The 20050-nt window shown below is 41.6% G+C and overlaps 1 protein-coding gene across 2 annotated transcripts in view; it reads right to left on the bottom strand.

Moving 5' to 3' along the window:
* Positions 1-18105, bottom strand: part of acsl4a (acyl-CoA synthetase long chain family member 4a) — a 91297-nt gene extending 73192 nt beyond the window's left edge. For both annotated transcript variants that reach the window (XM_072270890.1, XM_072270892.1), the window contains exon 1: positions 18023-18105. The gene's annotated coding sequence lies outside the window, so the exon portion shown is untranslated. The remainder of the gene's footprint in view (positions 1-18022) is intronic.
* Between the last annotated feature and the right edge of the window lie 1945 nt (positions 18106-20050).

Here is a 20050-nt window from a genome sequence, read left to right as displayed (position 1 = left end):
AACGGAGCTGTATTTTTCATCACTAATCTGCCTAATTCTGGTCGACAGCTGGCTCCTGGTTGCCAGGCTCCGGCTCAGTATTTCACTTCCCTGCTTTAGGTTAAGGCTGCTCCCTCCCCTTGCCTGGGCAGCCAATGCACAGGCAGCTCACCGCTCACCCCACACCAAACGACTCTCACCATCCCCAAGGCAGCCAGTGCCAGCAGGTGCACTCTTTCCACTTGCTAATAATATCAAGCCTCCAACAAATTCAATGCACAATAGTTGCAGTGAGCATTTCCAGCCTCCTTCAATATTTTTATTGATGAGACAAGCTCTGTTAAGTGATTTAGCGGCATCTTTTTTTTAAAAAACACTTTGTCCCCGATTCCTGTATCCATAAGACATAGGATCATTTGATCATGGCAGATTTATTTTTCCTGTCACCCCCTCTCCTGCCTTCTCCCCTCAATTTTGATACCCTTTGTAATAAAAAACCTTCAGCTTCCGGGAATACAAATACCACCATACCAGACATGCCCAAGCATCGACCCTGATGAAGATGGCAGAGTTTGTCATCAAAATGCCACTTATAATCAATACCTGTTCCCAGCTGGAAGCCCAAGATGAGCTTATTTATCATATATGCCAGGAAAGCACTAGATCCTTTTTCTATCAACCTCCACTTTAAATATAGTGAATAACTTGGTCTCCACAGCTATCCATAGCAATGAATTCCAAAGATTCACCACCCTCTGGCCAAAGAAATTCCTCCTCATCTCTGTTCTACAGGGACATCCTCCCGGCCTGAGGCTGAGCCCTCTGGTCCTAAGCTCTGCCACTATTGGAAATATCCTCTCCACATCCACTATCTAAGCCTTCCAGTATTCAGTAGATTTCAAACAAATCCCCTTTCATTCTTCTCAACTTCAGTGACCACAGGTCCAGAGCTTTTCAATATTCATTCTCTGTGAACTATCTTTTGTCACAAATTGTTCAGACTGTCCTCCTCAGCAAAAAAAAACCATTTCTGTTGCACAAAATGTTGCACCAGGTTAAGAGAGAACTTATTTTTTTTAAAAAAAAAAGGAAGGAAAATAGTGGGAATAAACCAGGGACACAAGAGGCCGTAGATGCTGGAATCCGCAGCAAGCCCTGACGTAGGGTTTGGACACAAAACATCGACCATTCCTTTGCCTCCACAGATGCTGCTAGACCTGCTGAGTTCCTTCTTGTGCTAGGAATAAACACACTTTTAGTATGACCGCCTCAACTAAATGCAGTGCCAGAAGATATTGCCTCCTCCCATTCACAATCTATAATAATATAGACCATTACATTATTCTATGCCATGGGGTGACATGGTAGTGTAGTGGTTAGCACAACACTTTACATTACAGGAGACCCGGGTTCAATTCCCGCCACTGCCTGCAAGGAGCTTGTGACCGCGTGGGTTTCATCCAGATGCGCCTGTCCAAAGATGTACCAGTTGGTAGGTTATTTGTCATTGCAAATTGTCCTATTATTAGTCTAGGATTAAGTTGGTAGCTTGCTAGACAGTGTGGTTTGAGGGCCGGAAGGGCCTATTCTGTGCTGCTTCTCAATAAAATTAGTTAATTATTTGCAAAGATCAAAGCAGGAAGTGGTCTGGTGATTATTGACTGGAAAAACAAGCTTCTGTTAATGAAATGGGCACGGTGGCAAATGGAGAAAACTGGGGAAATAGGGGAAGCTATTCAATTTGACAGCAAGGGAAAAGCAGAAGTATTTTTTTTAAAAAAATGAAAAACCACACTACTTCTGCACATTATAGCAACCCTTTCAGGGATTGAGTTTATCAGTACAAATCTCATGGGCATGAACTGTACCAGGCACCAGTATCAAAGGTGGGCATTGCCCCTTGGAGAGCCACAGATAAGCTGAAGAAGGTCAGTGCAGACTTGTGGAGGAAGGACAAACCTTCAATGAGTTTCTGTGCAGTTGGCAACAAGGAGGGCGAAACATTTTAGAAAGCTTATTTGCATTTTGGCAAGGCTTTTGACAGCACACCGTGCAACAGCTTGATCAGGAGCAGTGGATTCCAAGGAATGGTGCAATTCAGATCACAGTTTTGCAGAAAGCCAAGAGTATGGTCAAGGGAAATTTTGGGTACTGGGCATAGGGTGCTAGGCTCCTTGCTTTTTACAGTGTGGAGAACTGGATAAATACCGGGTGATAAACATGCTGGGATTAGCACTGTGGTGTAGGGTGGGAACACAAGGGGTTCTTGTGCTGCAGGCAGATGTTGGTAAGTTGGTTAGGGGCAGTATGTGACAGAGAGCTCGGTCCAGAGGGCCACAATGTGATGCATCTGGAGGTGGGAAGCAGTCAAGCAAGGCTAGGAGGTAGGCAATGGATTGTGTGAAAGAGTAATGGGATCGTGGAAACATGCCCAAAGATTGATGAAGGTTGCAGGGCAAGTAAGATGTGTGGGAAGGTATACAGGGTACTTGCCTTATATTGGCCGAGGCCCAGGAGATCACACTGAAGCACGGTGGGACATTTGGTGTACGGGTACAGTTCTAGTCACTGCATCGTATGAAGGACAAGGGAGGCTGCAGAGGAGAATGACCGAGGTTTGTAGCACGTAAGAGAGCCAGACTGGGCATTTGCTGGTGGTCAGTATCAAATGGGTGGAAAAGCCAGTGCTCGGGCTGGGCTGATGGTGGGGCTGGAGGGAAGGAGAGGTAAAAATTGGGGATCTGAAGTTGGAAAGGGTGGGGGTGGAGGCAGAAGGGCTTTAAAGGGCACGTGAAAAGGCTTCAGGGTTGTGCAGCAAGAGCTGGGTAGGGAGCAGGATTTACCTAACTCACAGATCTGATTTTGCCAAGTAAGGAAATAGTGGGCCAAATAGACTCCTCCTGTGTCAAGAATATCGCTGACTCTCTGAGCTTAAAAGAATCATGATGCTGAAAGGGCTAGATACAAATGCAAATTAGCTGTCTTCATTGCCTGGTTTGTTAAAAGAACTAGGAGACATACAAGCACAAATATAGAACCTCATAGCCCCATGTGGGAAATACAACATACTTAGTTATGAGAGGCTAAGATAGAAAATACTCTCATGTTCCTTGACAAGTTTGAAAAATGTAGTTACCATCAGGGAGATAAGGAACACTTGGCTATTTTAAGATCATTCAATAAAAACCAACCAGGCTGAAAATAAATATCAAAAACTGGCTGGAGACAATGTAAGAGGTGAAGATTTGAAGAACAGGTTAACTAGAATCTCTGATCAAGCCAGAGCATCAACATTTCCCCTACGTAGACTGAGAGGAAGGCAGCATAGGAAAAGCCCTTGTCCACACCATTAAGCCTTGCCCATTAAGCTTCGTCCTATTTACCTGCATTGGCCCTCCTATACTCCATTCAAAGGACTTTTGAATGTGGCTCTTGTACCTGCCTCACTCTTTGCAAATCATTCCGTAAATGCACCGCTCTCCATGTGAAGCTGCTATTCCTCAGGTCACCATTAAACCTTTCACTTCTCCATTGATTCTGTAATTGCTATTATTCTAGAGATTTATTAAGTACACCCACAAGAAAATGAAACTCTGGGTTGTATATGGTGATATACATGTACTTTGATAATAAAATTTACTCTGGACTTTAAACCTATGCCCTCTACTTTTCATTTCCGCGTCCCTGGTAAAAAGGTTGTGTGCATCCACCCCATGCACGCCCCTCATGGTTTTATACACCTCTACAAGGTCACCCCACAATCTCCCACACTCCAAGGAATAAAGTCCCAACCTGCTCAGCCTCATTAACTGAGGTCCTTGAATCCTGAAAGTTTCTCTGTGCTTCCCCCCAATTTCAAGAATACATCAGGGAACAACCATCAGATTAAGCTGCTTGGATTTCCAGATTTTCTTGTAGGAGATAGGTGGAATAGGTTAAAGGCTGATAAAGGAATCAATTGTGAAGGACAAGTGGACCTTGGAAGAAAGGGAAGGAGGAGGGGAACCAGAGGGAGGTGATGGGGGTGGGGGGGGGGGGGAGGGTGGAATAACCAGAATGCAGAGTAGAGAAAGAGGAAGATTACCAGAAGGTGGTTAAAAAAATAAATTGATGTTCATGTCATCATGCTATAAACGAGTAATATTTCATGTCGTGTTGTAAACCAGAGATTCCCAATGATTTTTAAATGCCAGGACTCATTGTAAATACAGATTATGTTTTATATGTAAACAGCTGAAATGGAAAAAAGCAAAAAGCAAGTCACCACGCCCTCCACCCTCTTCCCACCCCACCTTTGGTTATCAACTTCAGTAGCATTCACTGTGGTGATTAACATGTCCATTAACAGGAAAAAAAATCTAGAATATTTCCATGTTCCCCCTCTCCCAAAACTCATAGCATTTTGGGCTTCTTTTATCCAAACATTTCCAGCTTTGGCTTTTCCCCCACCAGAGTTTACCTTGGGCAATTGTTGTTCATTTCTCTTCATTCCCACCCAAGCTTTCACTGAAAGTGCTTTTCTGTACTTTTTAAAAAATTGAAGTACAATATGGACAATGGTATAAAAAAAATGGCAAAGGTGAAATTTCTCTTCTAACTTGTTTGCAGGTCTACGCATCACAAATTAAGCTAATTGATTGATACATTTCTAGTCAAGGCCAGAAAGTTCTGGAAACACTCAGGCAGCATCTGCGGGAAGAGAAAAAGTGTTAGCATTCAGCTCAGTACACTTTGCCCAACATCCTCAATTTTTTGATTTTCAATTTCAAATCAAAAATCATTTTATGGTTGGAACACTTGAAAATGATTCAAAAATACCAGACGATAATAATATACAAAGCTGGAGAAAGAAAATATTACGTCCAAATTGTAGACACGTAGACTAACTTCCCAACTGCCCAAGCACCATGGGAAATCTGGACACTGCCAGAAGCTTGTCTTGAGGCACATGGAAAGCCATTTGAGATGAATCACACTTTCAACAGCAGTGCAGATTAAAATAAAACAGATGATTTGGTTTGCAAGTCATTTTTCATTTCTCGCCATCTTGGACAGCTGCTCAAAATGAAGATGTGGACATTCAGGATTGGGAGGAAAAATTTCTTTACTCCGGTTTCTGGATGCTATTGGAATAAAAGGATATTGGATAGGATGGCAGATGATCATGAGGCAGAGGATCAGCCATACCATAATCAAACTGTCTTGAGGGATCATACAAACCAATCTTGTTTCAATATTAAATCCTTGAAATACAAATGTCAGTCTCCCTTTTGATGTAGTAGAAAAGCAATCCTTGCAGGATTAATACTTCAAGAAAGCATCCATGTGGCTTGGAGGTGGTGCTGGGTAATCACGTATGCTTTTGAGTTTCACCTTACAGCACATCCTTTCCCGTGAATTGGTGGCTACGTAGAACTGCTTTTGAAAGCCAATTTGAAGTGATAGATAACTTGCAGATCTCAGAACACATTGAAAATAGTCTTTCAAAATCCATGAGGGAAAATTAAAGATATGCAAACCCAAGAACCTTACTCCTATAAATCTGCTCTCACGAAATAACTGGAATTATTTTAATGTCATGAAATATTGCAGCAGCAATATCTAAGCAGACAACCAAAATCTATCTATCTATCAGTGTCAGCATTTCTCTGACCACAGCCACAATCTTGAGAGAATGAGAATATTTGTGAACAGTGATGGACAATGCATACTTTTAGGATGAATAACACAAAATGACTTTTCCAGCTGCTTCAATACATCATAGCATCTTTATTGATGCGCACCGTCTCAAATCAAATTATTCCAACTGCTTGCATTTGCATTAGTGCATTTGCATCATCTTTCACAATATCTGCAAGCCACATTACAAAACGAAATATGCAAACGGTACAATTTGTATTGGTTTACTACTGTCACTTGCGTGGAGATAACTACTGCTACATCGACTCAGGCCTAGGGGGCCGGCGTCGGGCATTGCGGAGATACAGTAAAAAATAATTGTTGAGCATCCCATCCAGACACATCGTGCCGTACATAATTACACTGAGGAAGGAGAAAGAAAACAGAATGCAGAATGGTGCTGCAGTTACAGGCAGACACACAAGGTGGACTGGGAGATGGAGAGTTTGTCTTTTGCCATTTGAGAGGTCCATTCCAGAGGGATAGTGACTGTCCAAATGTGTTAGTTTGTGCTCTTGGGCTTTTATATAAAGCTATCATTCTAGATTATATCACTTTACAAATGGCACGCAGAAGACAAAAGGGCACTATAATTTTAAAACTTATTACCAAATATCTAAAAATTAACCACTGTGTGAATATTCCATTTGTGCATTACATAATCTGAAAACCTGTGGGTCTAAATTGCTTTCTCACTAACATTTAAAAATAAACACTTTAAAAGCATAATAATTGCAAGTCTTGTTGGACACCTTGCCCCTCAAGATCACCATCTCCAAACCAAATGTAATAGCAACAAATTCATCCAATTTTAACTGAGGTGCTCTATAAGTTGCTCTACCACATCACATTCCACTTCATTTTCACACTAGTGAAAAATGTGAAATACCATTCATAAGTTGCTGCACAATCTGCGATCTGTATCTCAAAACAAAAACTGGCTGCTGTCATCGCTGACTGACACGCAACCAATGACCACTAATAACCCCAGTCTCTAGAGAGGCTGGCTGCAAAGATGTCAAGTCGATGCTTGCTTTTATATATACACACACACACACACACACACACACACTTTATTCATGATCCCCACGTAGTGCAAAGGTCTGGATTAATGGCATTGTGCAGGCAACAAAGAATATGTTTCAGTGCGCCTTTAAAAGGAGGAGACTATCAAATGGTTTAACAGCTTGTTTAAGATAGCAGCCAATTGCAAACCAACTGCAGAAGTACAAGCAATCCTTGTGTGCTGTTCATCGCCTTATAATTTATACATTAACAGCTTTAAAAAGAAGATTAGCAACAGAGTGTAATGTGAGAAGTGTATAGAGGCGGTAATACTTCATTAATGAGAAGCAAGCTACTTTTTAAAACAAAGCACTATTCTTGGCATAAAAAAAATGGTTAATATCTTCATGAAAGTGAGATAAAGCACAAAAGGAACAAGATTGAACAAAGCTTTTCCAAATATGAAATGTGAGCAGATGAAACACAGGTGTAACATGGAAATATTAAACTGTGATATGTAGAAAACAGTTTCAACTTGAGCAATTTTAATATGCCTGATCAGACCAGTAACTTTATTCACTTCTTTTCTTCCTCCTGTCACAAGTGGTAACTTTCAGGAGCCACACCAGATAATTAATCTCTTGAAACAGACAGACACAGTTCTTGACTCATCTATTCAAATATGGGGAACATCACACATTTTCATGTCCTTACCTGCTCTAAGGTTGAAAACAGACTTTCTCCCTCCTTCCCCCAATCTAGTCCAACAGCAGCTCCTTCACGACTGACCAAACTCAAAGTAGGCAAAGGGTTTACTTTATTGTCACCAAACAATTGATACTAGAGGGTACAATCATCACAGCGATATTTGATTCTGCACTTCTCACTCCCTGGAGTACAAATCGATGGTAAATAGTAAAAATTTAAATTATAAATCATAAATAGAAAATAGAAAAGGGGGAAAGTAAGGTAGTGCAAAAAACCGAGAGGCAGGTCCGGATATTTGGAGACCTGCCTTTCACTAATTCACCCACACTACCACAAAGTGCTTGCTTTGCATAAAATCATCACACAAAAAGGTAATGGAATTTGATATCTAGGAGTAAATAAGATTACTGAATTAAGCAAAAACAATCAAGAACCCAAGTGCAGAATTACAACAACTAGCACAAATTAAGCAACCAGATGTGCCAGGGGAAAAGTAAACCTGGTTCAGGGCACTGTGTGATCCTAATTCTGTGGGACTTTCAGCAGGCAGACCACTCACCAGGGCTTATTGGGAACTAATGCCATCTTTGCAGGACAATTTCTCAAGGGAACAGACACACAACATATCTGAAAATAACACTTTTGTAGAGATGTTGTACAGTGTCTAGAGACCAAGGAATGGACAAGGCAATGTAAAGAGCCATATTAAATGCTATGGTTGGGTTGGATTACCCTGCAGTCATAGAAACAGTAGCATCTAAAACACTCTCCATTGAAATCTCTTTGACACCACCCTCCAAGTCTTTTTTACCATTGTCAAAATCAAATCTCCATGAAAGACATTTTTTCAGGAATTAATTGGGTCAGTCCAGCCCCAGAGACGTGGTTTGAACTAGATCGCACTGCTTTGAACCCATCCATCAGCTGTTATAAACCCAGCAAAAACCCTGCGCAAAATATTTGCTATCAGCCTGCTTCACAAGCAGCACAACGAGATAGCCACAAAAGCAGAAAACGCTGGAGATACTCATTAGGTCAAACGGGATTAGGAAAGAGCCAGAGACAAAATGAATACACACAGTACAGGCCCTTCGGCCCACAATGCTGTGCCAACCCTTTAACCAACTCCAAGATCTAATATTCCTCTCCCATAACAGCATTCCATTTTTCTTTCATCCATGTCCCTATCCAAGAGTCTATTAAATGCCCCTAATGTATCTGCCTCTACCATCACCCCTGGCAGTGTGTTCCCACAAACTCACCATTCTGAGTTTTAAAAAAAAACACACCTCTGGCATTGCCCCTGCACTGCCCTCCAAGCAAGTTAAAATTATGCCTTCTCATCCTGGAAAAGGCATCTCTGGCTATCCACTTGATCTATGCCTTTTATCATCATCTCCCCATCTAAAAATTCACCTCTCATCCTTCTCTCCAAAAGGGGAAAACCCTAGCTCACTCAAGCCATCCTCAGAAGACAAGTTCTCCAACCCAGGCAGCATCATGGAGGGCAGTGGAGATCATTAAAAAGGAACTTGTCCAAAATATCCAAATGGGACACTTATCAGCACCGTTGCTAATCCAGCAGCTCAGACTTGAGAATTGGCGGGCGCTACTCCCTTGGGTGACTGATTCCACATTGTTCAATGCAAGGGCGGCCTCGAGTTCCTCTGCAGCACCAGCAAAACAAAATGTCCTCTCCTGCCCAGGGGATCTTGCTGTGCACAACCAGACTTCCGTTTCAACAATCTCACTTCAGAAACACGGTAAAGCACTTTGAGGCGCTATGAAGGAGGCCACAAAAAGCCCTGAATTTAAAAGAAAAAAGACAAGTTCATTTATATTCACTAAGTAAAACAAGGCGATCAACAGGGTGGGCGGCACGGTAGCGTAGCGGCTAGCACAACGCTTTACAGTACCGGGGACCCGGGTTCAATTCCCGCAGCTGCCTGTAAGGAGTTTGTACATTCTCCCCGTGACCTCATGGGTTTCCTCCCACAGTTCAAAGACATACCAGTCTGTTGGTTAATTGGTCATTGGAAATTGTCCTGTGATTAGGCTAGAATTAGATTGAGGGATTGCTGGGCGGCGTGGCTCGAAGGGCTGGAAGGGCCTATTCCAAAGGGTGCTCCATCTCAATAAGTAATTAAAGATCAATAGTCACCAACAATGAGCTGGCAAAATGCTGACAGCAGACAAGTAGAAGAGTGGTCAAAAAAAAAATCAATGCTGTACTCACATTGTCACACTGCACAGCATTTTCCTCAAAATGTGATTGTTCAGCTCAGAATGGCTGAATGCAATCTACTACAATTAAGAAACATGCCGCGATCTCAAGTGGCTGCAATACGATGCTCGAGCTGCTCTTTCAGTGAGCAGACACAAGATGTCTGTGGGAAGAAAGCTGCCTAGAAGTAACAGCAATCCGTCAAGGTCTGGGTAGGGCCACACGCCCTGCATTGCTATTTGCTGCCACGGGGATGATGGAAAACAAAGGCAGGGTTTCAGGTATGGAGCTGGTATGCGAAAACAAGTCCATCAATCCTGACAAATAGTGAAGTCTGCAGCTAATCACCTGGTGAGAAGATATTTATGATAAATCAGTTCTGTTACCGGGTCATCACCTGGACACATTAACTCCACTTAAGGCCAGAAGACATGGGAGCAGGATTAGTCCATTCAGCCCATTAAGTCTTAATCCCATTCTCCTGCCTTCTCTCCAACATTTGACAATCAAGTACCTATTAAACTCTGCTTTAAATATACCCAATGACTTGGCCTCACCAGCCATCTATAGCAATGGATTCCACAGATTCACCACTCTCTGGCTAAAAAACATCATCCTCTTTTCTGTTCTAAAGGGACGTACTTCTGTTCTGAGTTTGTGCCTTCTCGTTCTAGAATGGCCCACTATGGGAAACATCCTGTCCACACCCACTCTATCTAGGCCTCTCAATGTTTCATAGGTTTTAAATGAGATCATCCCCCCTCATTCTTCCATACTCCAGTGAGTACAGGGCCCAGAGCCTTCAAATGTTTTTCACATGTTAATACTTACATTTCCAGGATAATTCTTGTAAAAATTTCTCTGGACCCTCTCCAATGCCAGCACATCCTTTCTTAGATATGGGACCCAAAACTGCACACAATACTCCATATGTGGTCTGACCAATGTATTATAAAATTCAGCACGGATACTTACCACAAATGCTGCCTGACCCATTGAACAAGTAGTTATAATTTTAAATACTGACATGCTCAGTGGAGTTTTCCCCTACTACCTAGAGATTCCAGAATTTGGATTTGTACTGCCAGTTAAAGGCTCATTGATTCAGCAGTGGTGCAGGCAACGCAGCCACCTCACAGTTCCAACAACCCAAGTTCAATTCCATCCTCTGGTGCTGTGTGTGGAGCTTGCATACTTTTCACGTGAGCACATGGGTTCTCCAGGGTACTCTCGTTCTCCACCGCCCCCCCACCGTCCCAAAGACAGCCGAGGGTCAGTAAATTAATTGGTCTCCAAATTATCTCTAGACTAGATGGTGGCAGAATTAGAGGGATGTTTTGGGCACATGTGAGAAAAATGGGTTATAGCGAAATTTGTGAGAATGCTCTAGACCTGGGGTTCCAAACCTGGGGTCCACAGATCCCCTGCTTAATGTATTGGTCCACGGCATGAAAAGGTTAGGAACCCCTGCTCTCAAGCCAGCACAGATTCAATGGGCTGAAAGATTTCCTTTCATGTCATGAAGAAATGTGAGAAATACATTCTGAGATTAAAATGTGGGGATTGTAATATAGACATTTCTTTATTCAGGAGGCTGAAGATGCCTAGTCATTACTACATTCAATGCCCAGATTGTTCGAGTTTTGGATACCCAATGAAATCAAAGAATACAATGGAAGAATAGAGAAGGTATAAGATTAGCCATGTTTTTAACTAAATGGCAGGTTTGGTCAATATCAGAATACTAACAAACATCATGAAATTTGTCATTTTGTGGCAGCATTACTACGCAAAATAAAAATTACTGCAAGTTACAAAAATAAACAACACAAAAGATTAATTTATGAAAAGTAGCTTCGTGAACTGTTTAGATGGCAGAGGGAAAGAAGCTGTTCCCAAAATATTCAGTGTGGGTCTTCAGGTTCCTGTACTGTACCTCCTTCCTCAATGCAGTAATGTAAAGATGGCAAGTCCCAGGTGGCAAGGGTCTTTGATGATAAATGTCACCTCCTTGAGGAAACACCTCTTGAAGATTTTCTAAGTTGGAAAATCTTGAGAGACAGACAACTTACTAGGTTACACACAAGGAAATCACTTCAAGTTCTCCCCAGATTTAACTATTCATGAATAGGGCCATTTCATCTGCAAACCTTAAGTGAACCCTATTGACTGGAACTACCATTTTGTTATTTATGTTTTATGATAACTACTTGATATTGACAATCACCATTTCTCAGGAGAAGTGGGTTTTTATTTATTTATTTTAAAGAAGATAGGAAAGAGCTGAAACAAAGATATGTTGGTTTACTGGATTCACAATAAATGCCATAATCAGCAGTGTGGCACATGGACGTAGCCAATTAGCTCCGTGCTACAATTTAAAAACTGATTAAAGTAGTTTATGCTAAAACTAACTCAATGTTTTCAGGGTAGCTCCAGCCAATTTTTTTTTAGATATGTTCCAGGAAAAGGGTTGCAAACAATCTGCTCCCAAGTCCTGCTGTGCCAAGGAACTAACGGAGCTCTGGCTCCCAGATCCTCGTCTTTGTTTCTTTTTATAGAGGTGTTCTGCTTTTAGTTGGTCTCTGCTTTGAGGCACTTTCTCTTATTCTGGCTCAGAAACTGTACCGAGTTCACCTGAGCACAGTAATGCTGCGGCAAGTTAGTTTAGTTTTCATTGCACTCGTGCATACATTTATTTGTGAATACAACAATAAACTTGACTTTGACCCTTATACCATTAACATTGCTGAGCAGAGTAGAATTCACTCAAAAGACAATAGTATTTGGCAAAAACATGCAAGTGATTGCCGCACCTACATTTTCACCAGATATAACCCAATACATTTCCTATAAAGCTCCAAAAGCAGACATACAGAAGACTCTACTTAACTCAGACCATTGCAGTAACTACACCTTAAACTCTGTAGTTCAGGCATACATTTAAAAGGTACATTTTGGCTTGAATGGAAAACCTTTCATCCGTAGTGAGAGACCAACTAACCAGCTTCTACCAGCCTTGAACAACCCAACTCGAGATTCAGTATCAGCTGTCCTTGATACTATAACTTTGGCAAGCAACAACTCAAGAACATGTCGCATTGTAAATCTATTGGCTTACATTTGGATTATATTGTGAATGCCAAAATTTTACTTTAACATTTAAATTTAAGAGCTGCTCTCAAAACGCAATTTGCTACAGAGCCACTCTTGACTCGTCAAGCTAGTTAATGGCCGGATTATATTAAGATTAGCTTTATTTGTCAGGTGCACATAGAAGCCTATAGCAGAATGTATCTTTTCTTGTGGCAATAACCAACACAGTCTGAGGATTGAGCTAGGGGGCAGCCTGCAAGTGCTGCCACGCTTCCAGTGCCAACACAGGATGCCCACAACTCACTACATTCTTTGGGACGTGGAAGGAAACCAGGTCAGAAGGAACACTGACAGACAGTGGTGGGAATCGAAACCAGATCGGTGATCGCTGGCACTGTAAAGCAATTGAACCAACTGTTACACTATCATGCACTGGTCTGGCATGCTTGTGATGACATGAAACCAGGTAACATTGAATGGTAATTTCATGAGCTCCGATCTCTGCTCACTTTGCAGGAATTGTCAAGTGTTAGTAGGAAACGCAAACCTTCCTTAAAGACAGCACATCTGTCAGCCAAGTCCTGCTTAAGAAGTCACAACTATGCAAGTCAGAAGAAGGAAGAAGGGGAAGACAGCAAGAAAGTACAAGCTGCTTTCCAGAAAAGATTGCTAAGAGTAACAGAGCTAGTCATCTAGTAGTAGTATAAATGGGTGGATGGCATGCAAGGGAAGAGGAAAATTTTGACAGGCCAACACTTGAATCACACATAAACAAATACATGCTGCACCTCGTGAAGCTTCGCAATATTAAAGTACACAAGTTGTTTACAAAGTCAATATGCCAGTTTCATTAAATTAAAAGGCATGCACTTGCCCAATCATCAGTCATCATAAATGAGTCACCTCAAGTCAGATCGTTGAACTGGGTTCCTATGAAAATACTGGTGTCTTTGCCAACTGAGGCAAAGTTCAAGCTGTTCAAAAAGAATTGAGTTAGGCTAGAAAAACCAAGACAAATGGCTAAAATTCCTGTCTCAGGTATATCAAAATGGTCAGAAAAACAAAAAGTCCACAAATTAAAAGACTAAATGGCCAAAAGGCAAGTGCTAGAAGATGCATTTTCTATCATACTATATGACTTACGGATATTAGATGCTTAGAAACAGATTATTCCAATCAGTCAGCAACTGTTGAATCTGAAGTCAAGACCGTCAAAATTTCCTCAAGTTCTGTGAATCATGCATTTATAATTACATTGGTTGCTGTGGTAATTACAGTTGCCAACAAATTACAATTACAACCACACCTTTTACTATAAATATTACTTTAAAGTAATTTGCGCTACAAGAGTATATTGCAGGAAACCCAAAGATGGCATAGGAAATACTGGCAATATGAAGCAATTGAATTGGACACTGACAAAATTCTGTGACAAGTGTAGCATGTAGTTTTAGAACAAGTTTTATTAAGTATTCTTTAGAATCCTTCTAACTTATCAATGGTGAAGAGAATCAGCTGTCTTTCTCCATCCTTTTATTCTTTAGTCCCAGTCATGAATGTTGGCAGCTTACATCTTAACCAGGGAACTTGAAGGGAGTCCTAGAACCAGCACATCAATGCCATTACAAAAAAAAAGTCACAACAGTGCCTCGACTTTCTTAGAAGTCTGCGCAGATTTGACAAACCTCTACAGATGCACTGGAGAGTATCCAAACTGGAAACAACAAGGTCCAAGAATGGAAAAGCCTACAAAAAAAAAAGTAGCGGATATAGCACTGTCCTTCACAGGAAAAGCCCTCACCATCACTGAGCACATCCACAAGGAGCTCTGCCACAGGAAAGCAGCATCCATCATCAAGGACCCCTCAGCATCCAGGCCGTGCCCTTTCTCACTGCTGCCATAGGGAATGAGGTATAGAAGTCTTTGGTCCCACACCATCAGGTTCAGGAACAGTTGCTACTATTCAACCAGCAGGCTCTTGAACCGGCATGGATAACATCATTCAACACTGAACTGATTCCACAATCTATGGACTCACTTACAAGGTCTCTGCAGCTTATGTTCTCAGTATTATTTAATTATTATCATTACTATATTTGCACGGATTGTCTTTGTTTGCACCTTAGCTGCTTGTTAGTCCGTGGTGTTTAGTTTTTCATTGATTCTATTTTATTTCTTTGTTCTACTGTGAATGCCAGCAAAAAGATGAATCTCAAGGTAACATACACGTACTTTGATAGTAAGTTTATTTTGAACTGCGAAAAATCTAGGCAATGATGAGTCTATTGCCTTCTGTGCTAAAGCTTAGATTTAATCTTTCATCTGTAGCCCCATGTTCTACCCATCCCACCATTTCTGGAACCAAGCTAACAACTCACATCAGGGCTTTCAGAATTTTCCATACTGCTTTCATTTCACAAGTTTCCAACATTTTCTTCATAGTAGGCAATAAGTTAAACTCTGAAGAGTCTCAAATTCCTGGTGACTACCATTACCTATGTATTGAAGTGGGACAGCACGTTATGCTCATCACTAGGAAAGCCCAGCAGAAATTGTTCTTCCTACACCAGCTTAGGAAACTTAATATCTCAGGGTGTATCCTGGTGCATTCTTACTCAGCCGTTATTGTGACAGTGTTGTGACCTCCTTTATCACCGTTTGGTTTCCCGCCACTTCTGCCTATCCAAGCCCAGGTTCAGTAAGTGGTCCACTTAGCAAAGATGACTGGCTATCAGCTACTGACGTTAAAAAGACCTGTTCATCACCAGAATGAAGAGCTAAGAAATTACTGCTGACTCCATCCACCCTAGCAATCACCTATTCACCAAACTGCCATCAGGGAGGCGCTAGAAGTCTATCACCACCAGAATTACACATCATCCCTGAAGCTTCTTCCTTGTAGCTATCCAACTTCTCAACAAACACACTCCCAACACCCTAAATGTCCCTGCACAACATCCACTAAATGGCCATTCCTCTTCTCCTTGTTCTGTTCACATTTATTTTAAGTTTGATTATTGACATTTGTGAATGTGACCATTCTGCTAATTGTTGACTGCTCATGGCTGTTTGCATTATTGCCTTGTAAGTAGATGGTTGCTCGTTGTGTTGTCTGTTATGGTATGCTTGGCACCGAAACACAATCAATTCTGGTTTGTTTCACATATTGGCAATAAAGTGATTTTGATTCTCATGAACAAAAGAAAGTCTGCAGTTACTCGAAATCCTGATGACCAGCCTCGGCCAGAAACGTCAATTGTACCCTTTTCCATAGATACTGCCTGGCCTGCTGAGTTCCTCCAGCACTTTGTGTGTGTTACTCTGATTCTCATTCTGAGATTAAGACATAGGAAATTTAGGGACTGTGAGGTGGATAAATTTTATCACATGGAGAATGGCAGTTCTTTGGAATTCTGTACTTCAGAAGGATGCAGTCATGGGGTTGATGTAAAAACAAGCTGAGCATTTTGGAGATTCAGGCAATCAAGGGACATATGGCTAGTGCAGGAAAATAGCATTGAGGTTGAACATCAGCTACAGTTTTCATGAATGGCACAGCAGTTCAAAAGGGCCAAATATTTTAATCCTAACACTTCTTTCTTGACTGCATGTCAGAAAGAATAGTCAGAAGGCAAAACGTATGTATTTCATTATCAATAATGGTCAAAAATCTATACCAAACCACAGAGTAAAATGAGAAGTACGAGTCCTTGTTTGAATATCATTCAGTCCAAATGCTTCATAATTCAATAAGTAATTTGGATCGTGAACTAACTTGGATAAGAAAGAAACACACTTTGGAAGATCACACTTGAACCTGTTGGTATACAAGGTTAAATAGCAGATTCTCAGCAGGGTGAAGGAACGGTGAGATCTTGAGGTCCAACTCCATAAATCCCTCTAAAATACCATACAAATTGAGGTCCAACTCCACAAATCCCTCAAAAAGAATACCATGCATGTTGCAAAATGTAAAGAGTAGACAGCCGGTACCCATTTCATCGGGCAGCAATGGCCAAAACCAGAGGACATCTGTTTCAGGCAAGTGGAGTAAAGTTTAGGGGAGATGTCCAGAGGTAGACATGCTTTTTTTAAGAAAAATCACAATACGTAGTCAATGCCTGGATTGCATTCTTCAGGATAATGGTAGAGGCTGATACCACAAGAGGATGCAAGAAAAGGATAGAGGGTTGTGGGCTATTTGGGAGGAAAGGGTGAGATTGATCGTGGAGTAGGTTTATATAGGTCAGCACGACATCATAGTGTGACCTACATAAACGTACTCCCCGATAATCTCGTCATTTTCTAGGCTCTAAATTGCAAATTTTGGCGGGAAAAATTTGGGCAGGATTAAACTGGGGCAACTATTCTGGAAAGATACCATCCCTACAATGGGTAAAACAAAGCAGAATAGTCTCCTCTGCGACAAGATTCTCTGATTCTAATGGATAATGTTCATTTTGTTAAATTTTGACACAGCCATCACTTTTACTAAGTGAAAAAAAGAATTTGCCTTTTAAAACAGCTTTATACACAATTAGAAACAACAATCATACACAGATCATAATCCCAACAAAAACATTAAGGAAAATTTTAAACGTATTTTGACCGATTGACTGGGAAAAACCACAATCACTAAGCCTTTTTGAGTCAAAAGTTACTTTTAGAAGCCTTTAACCGCGAAATCTGCAAGACACGGGAAACGATGACCAGTTCTCAAAATATCAAATGAGCTCATCAGCCCCTGACTCAGTGGTAAAGCAGCGTCTTGAAAAGGCTAAAGATAGACTTTTTAAGAGCTAGATTTCAAGTTTTAACTGCCTATTCCCAAAAAAAAAGGTTGCATTGCTTACTTCTAATCACCACTTGCACAGTAGGGGAGCCGGTGACTGGCTCTTCCACTTTAGGACATTGCTGAGATTATGTTACTTGGGGGCAGTGTAACAGTGGTTCTGCTTTAGAACGTGGCTCGGATTAGCTCACTCCACCGCCGTTCACGATGTGAGTATCTGCAGCCACAGATTAGTGAAAGCGGCTTCCAGAGCCGGAGTGAGCATGTCCACCCAGATCAAGCTCAAATAAAGCAGATTTGCCAAATGTGTATCAGATTTCTCCTTAAACTTGACCGGCTTTCCATCACTGTGAACATCAACAGACACCTCACATGGGGCGTTCGTGCGTACGTTGCTCTAAACGCACCGAAGCAGCTCCTTCCACCTGATATCTCCTCTCAACTTGCACCACGCTATTAAGATGAATATATATTTACATTACTTGCAATAGGGAGACAGCCAAAGTCCGTGCACCCACACCAGGCCCCCTTAACTTGCCTCTCTTCACTGCACACGCCACCGAGTCCGAGACTGCAACGACCAGCCACGAAGTGTCAATGCCCGCTAGTAACCCCCAACCTCTAAAGGGGGGAAGCCCGGAAACACGGGGCCACGTCATCTGATTCGATTCTCGGTGGCCAATGGGAGCGCCGTGGCATTTAACCCCGCCCACTCCTTTCCCCCGACCCGTCCCTCTCCGGAACCGCAGTCCCGGCTTCTGTCAGCGATGCAGATTGTGTGAGCGATACCCGAACTGCTCATGCTAATTTTGCAGAAGTAATTTGTATGACCGTTCTTCAGAATTAAGCACAGGCCATGTACAGTATTTCAATGGGTTTTGTGATCTGGCATCTCCAATTCGAGTTTTCCAGGTGTGTGCTTCCTACATTTCAAACACCTGTTCTTTTCATTGGTTGCATCTCTCAATTTAGAGCTAAGTAAATATTTAAATAGATTTGCACATTCAGCTTTGGGAAGGTGTTCGAGAGGACAATACACTCTGTTCATCAGCTACTGACTTCCTGCCAACTGTCTGACGTTAAAGGAGAAAAGGGGCTGTTCTAAAAATCAAAATGCCGTCGTCCACGTTCGTAACATTAGCCACTTCAAAAGCGGCCTCAGCTTTTAGCTGCGGAAACTTCCATCCGCCCCATTTTAAACCCTCGCAAACGATTACAATGCTCACCTCCCCAATGTCCCATCTGTCACTCTCCATAACGTTGAGCTCGCCCAAACATCTGTTCAATGCGTCTTCGCACATGTCATTTGTACATTGTCACTTGTTCGTTGACCTACATTGGATCCTAGTACCGTAATGAAAAATTCTCATTGCTTTTCAAGCACTCGGTGGGCTCACCTGCATGCCTCCGTAACCCTTGTAGCTTTACAAAACTCCGAGATTGTAACAAAGATCGAGAATGTAATATATTGGACATGTAGCCATTAATTTTACATAGGTTGGTCAACCCTCTCTATACTGTTACATTTTATTGCTGAAAGGACTAGAGCTAATTTCTTATCTGCAATTGGGTACGTAGAAACTAATTGCTTTCTTACCTCATCTGTCATTTAAAAGGTATTTTATTAGTCAACTATTCTCCTGTATCTTATAAAGTCAGTTCATAGTCATAGTCATACTTTATTGATCCCGGGGGGAAATTGGTTTTCGTTACAGTTGCACCATAAATAATAAATAGTAATAAAACCATAAATAGTTAAATAGTAATATGTAAATTATGCCAGGAAATAAGTCCAGGACCAGCCTATTGGCTCAGGGTGTCTGACCCTCCAAGGGAGGAGTTGTAAAGTTTGATGACCACAGGCAGGAATGACTGTTAACTTTATTGTCACTTGCACAAATACTTATGTGCACAGGTGCAATGAAAAATCTAGATGCAGCAGTATCATGGGCATATATTATCAGAAATGCCACATTCACAAGTAAAATACAAATCAAAAACATAAATTATTAACAATATTTATGAGAAAGAATACAGAACAAAAGCAAAGCAAAGTCTGCTTTGGTGCAAAGTGATCAAAATTGCGATCAGGTTTTTGCCGGTTGGTTTAAGAACCAAGTGGTTGAAAGGAAGTAGCTGGTCTTGAATGTGGTGGTGTGGGACTTCAGGTTTCTGTACTTTTCGCTTGATGGTAACTGCAAAAGATGGCATGGCCCAGACGGCGGGGATCTTTGATAACAGACGTTGCCTCCTTGAGGCAATAACTCATGGGTACATTTCTCCTCTCCTGTAGATACTGCTGATCGTGGGGAGGGATGTGCCCATGAGCTATTGGGCAGAGTCCATTATTCTTGGCGTTATGTTCCTGTGCATTCAAATTGCCATACCAGAACATGATGCAACCAGTCAGGAAACTTCCAACAGTACACTTATAGAAGTTTGTTAGAGTGCTTGGTGACGAGCCAAACCTCCTTAATCTCTTAAGAAAGTAAAGATGTTGGCACACTGTTCCCTACAGTTGTATCTATGCGTTGGGGCCAGAACAGGGCATTTGATATGTTAATAC

This window comes from Mobula birostris, chromosome 10 (assembly GCF_030028105.1).
Source record: "Mobula birostris isolate sMobBir1 chromosome 10, sMobBir1.hap1, whole genome shotgun sequence".
NCBI lineage: Eukaryota > Metazoa > Chordata > Chondrichthyes > Myliobatiformes > Myliobatidae > Mobula > Mobula birostris.
The sequence above is the reverse complement of the archived record's forward strand: the minus strand, read 5'-3'. Positions and strand labels throughout refer to the sequence as shown.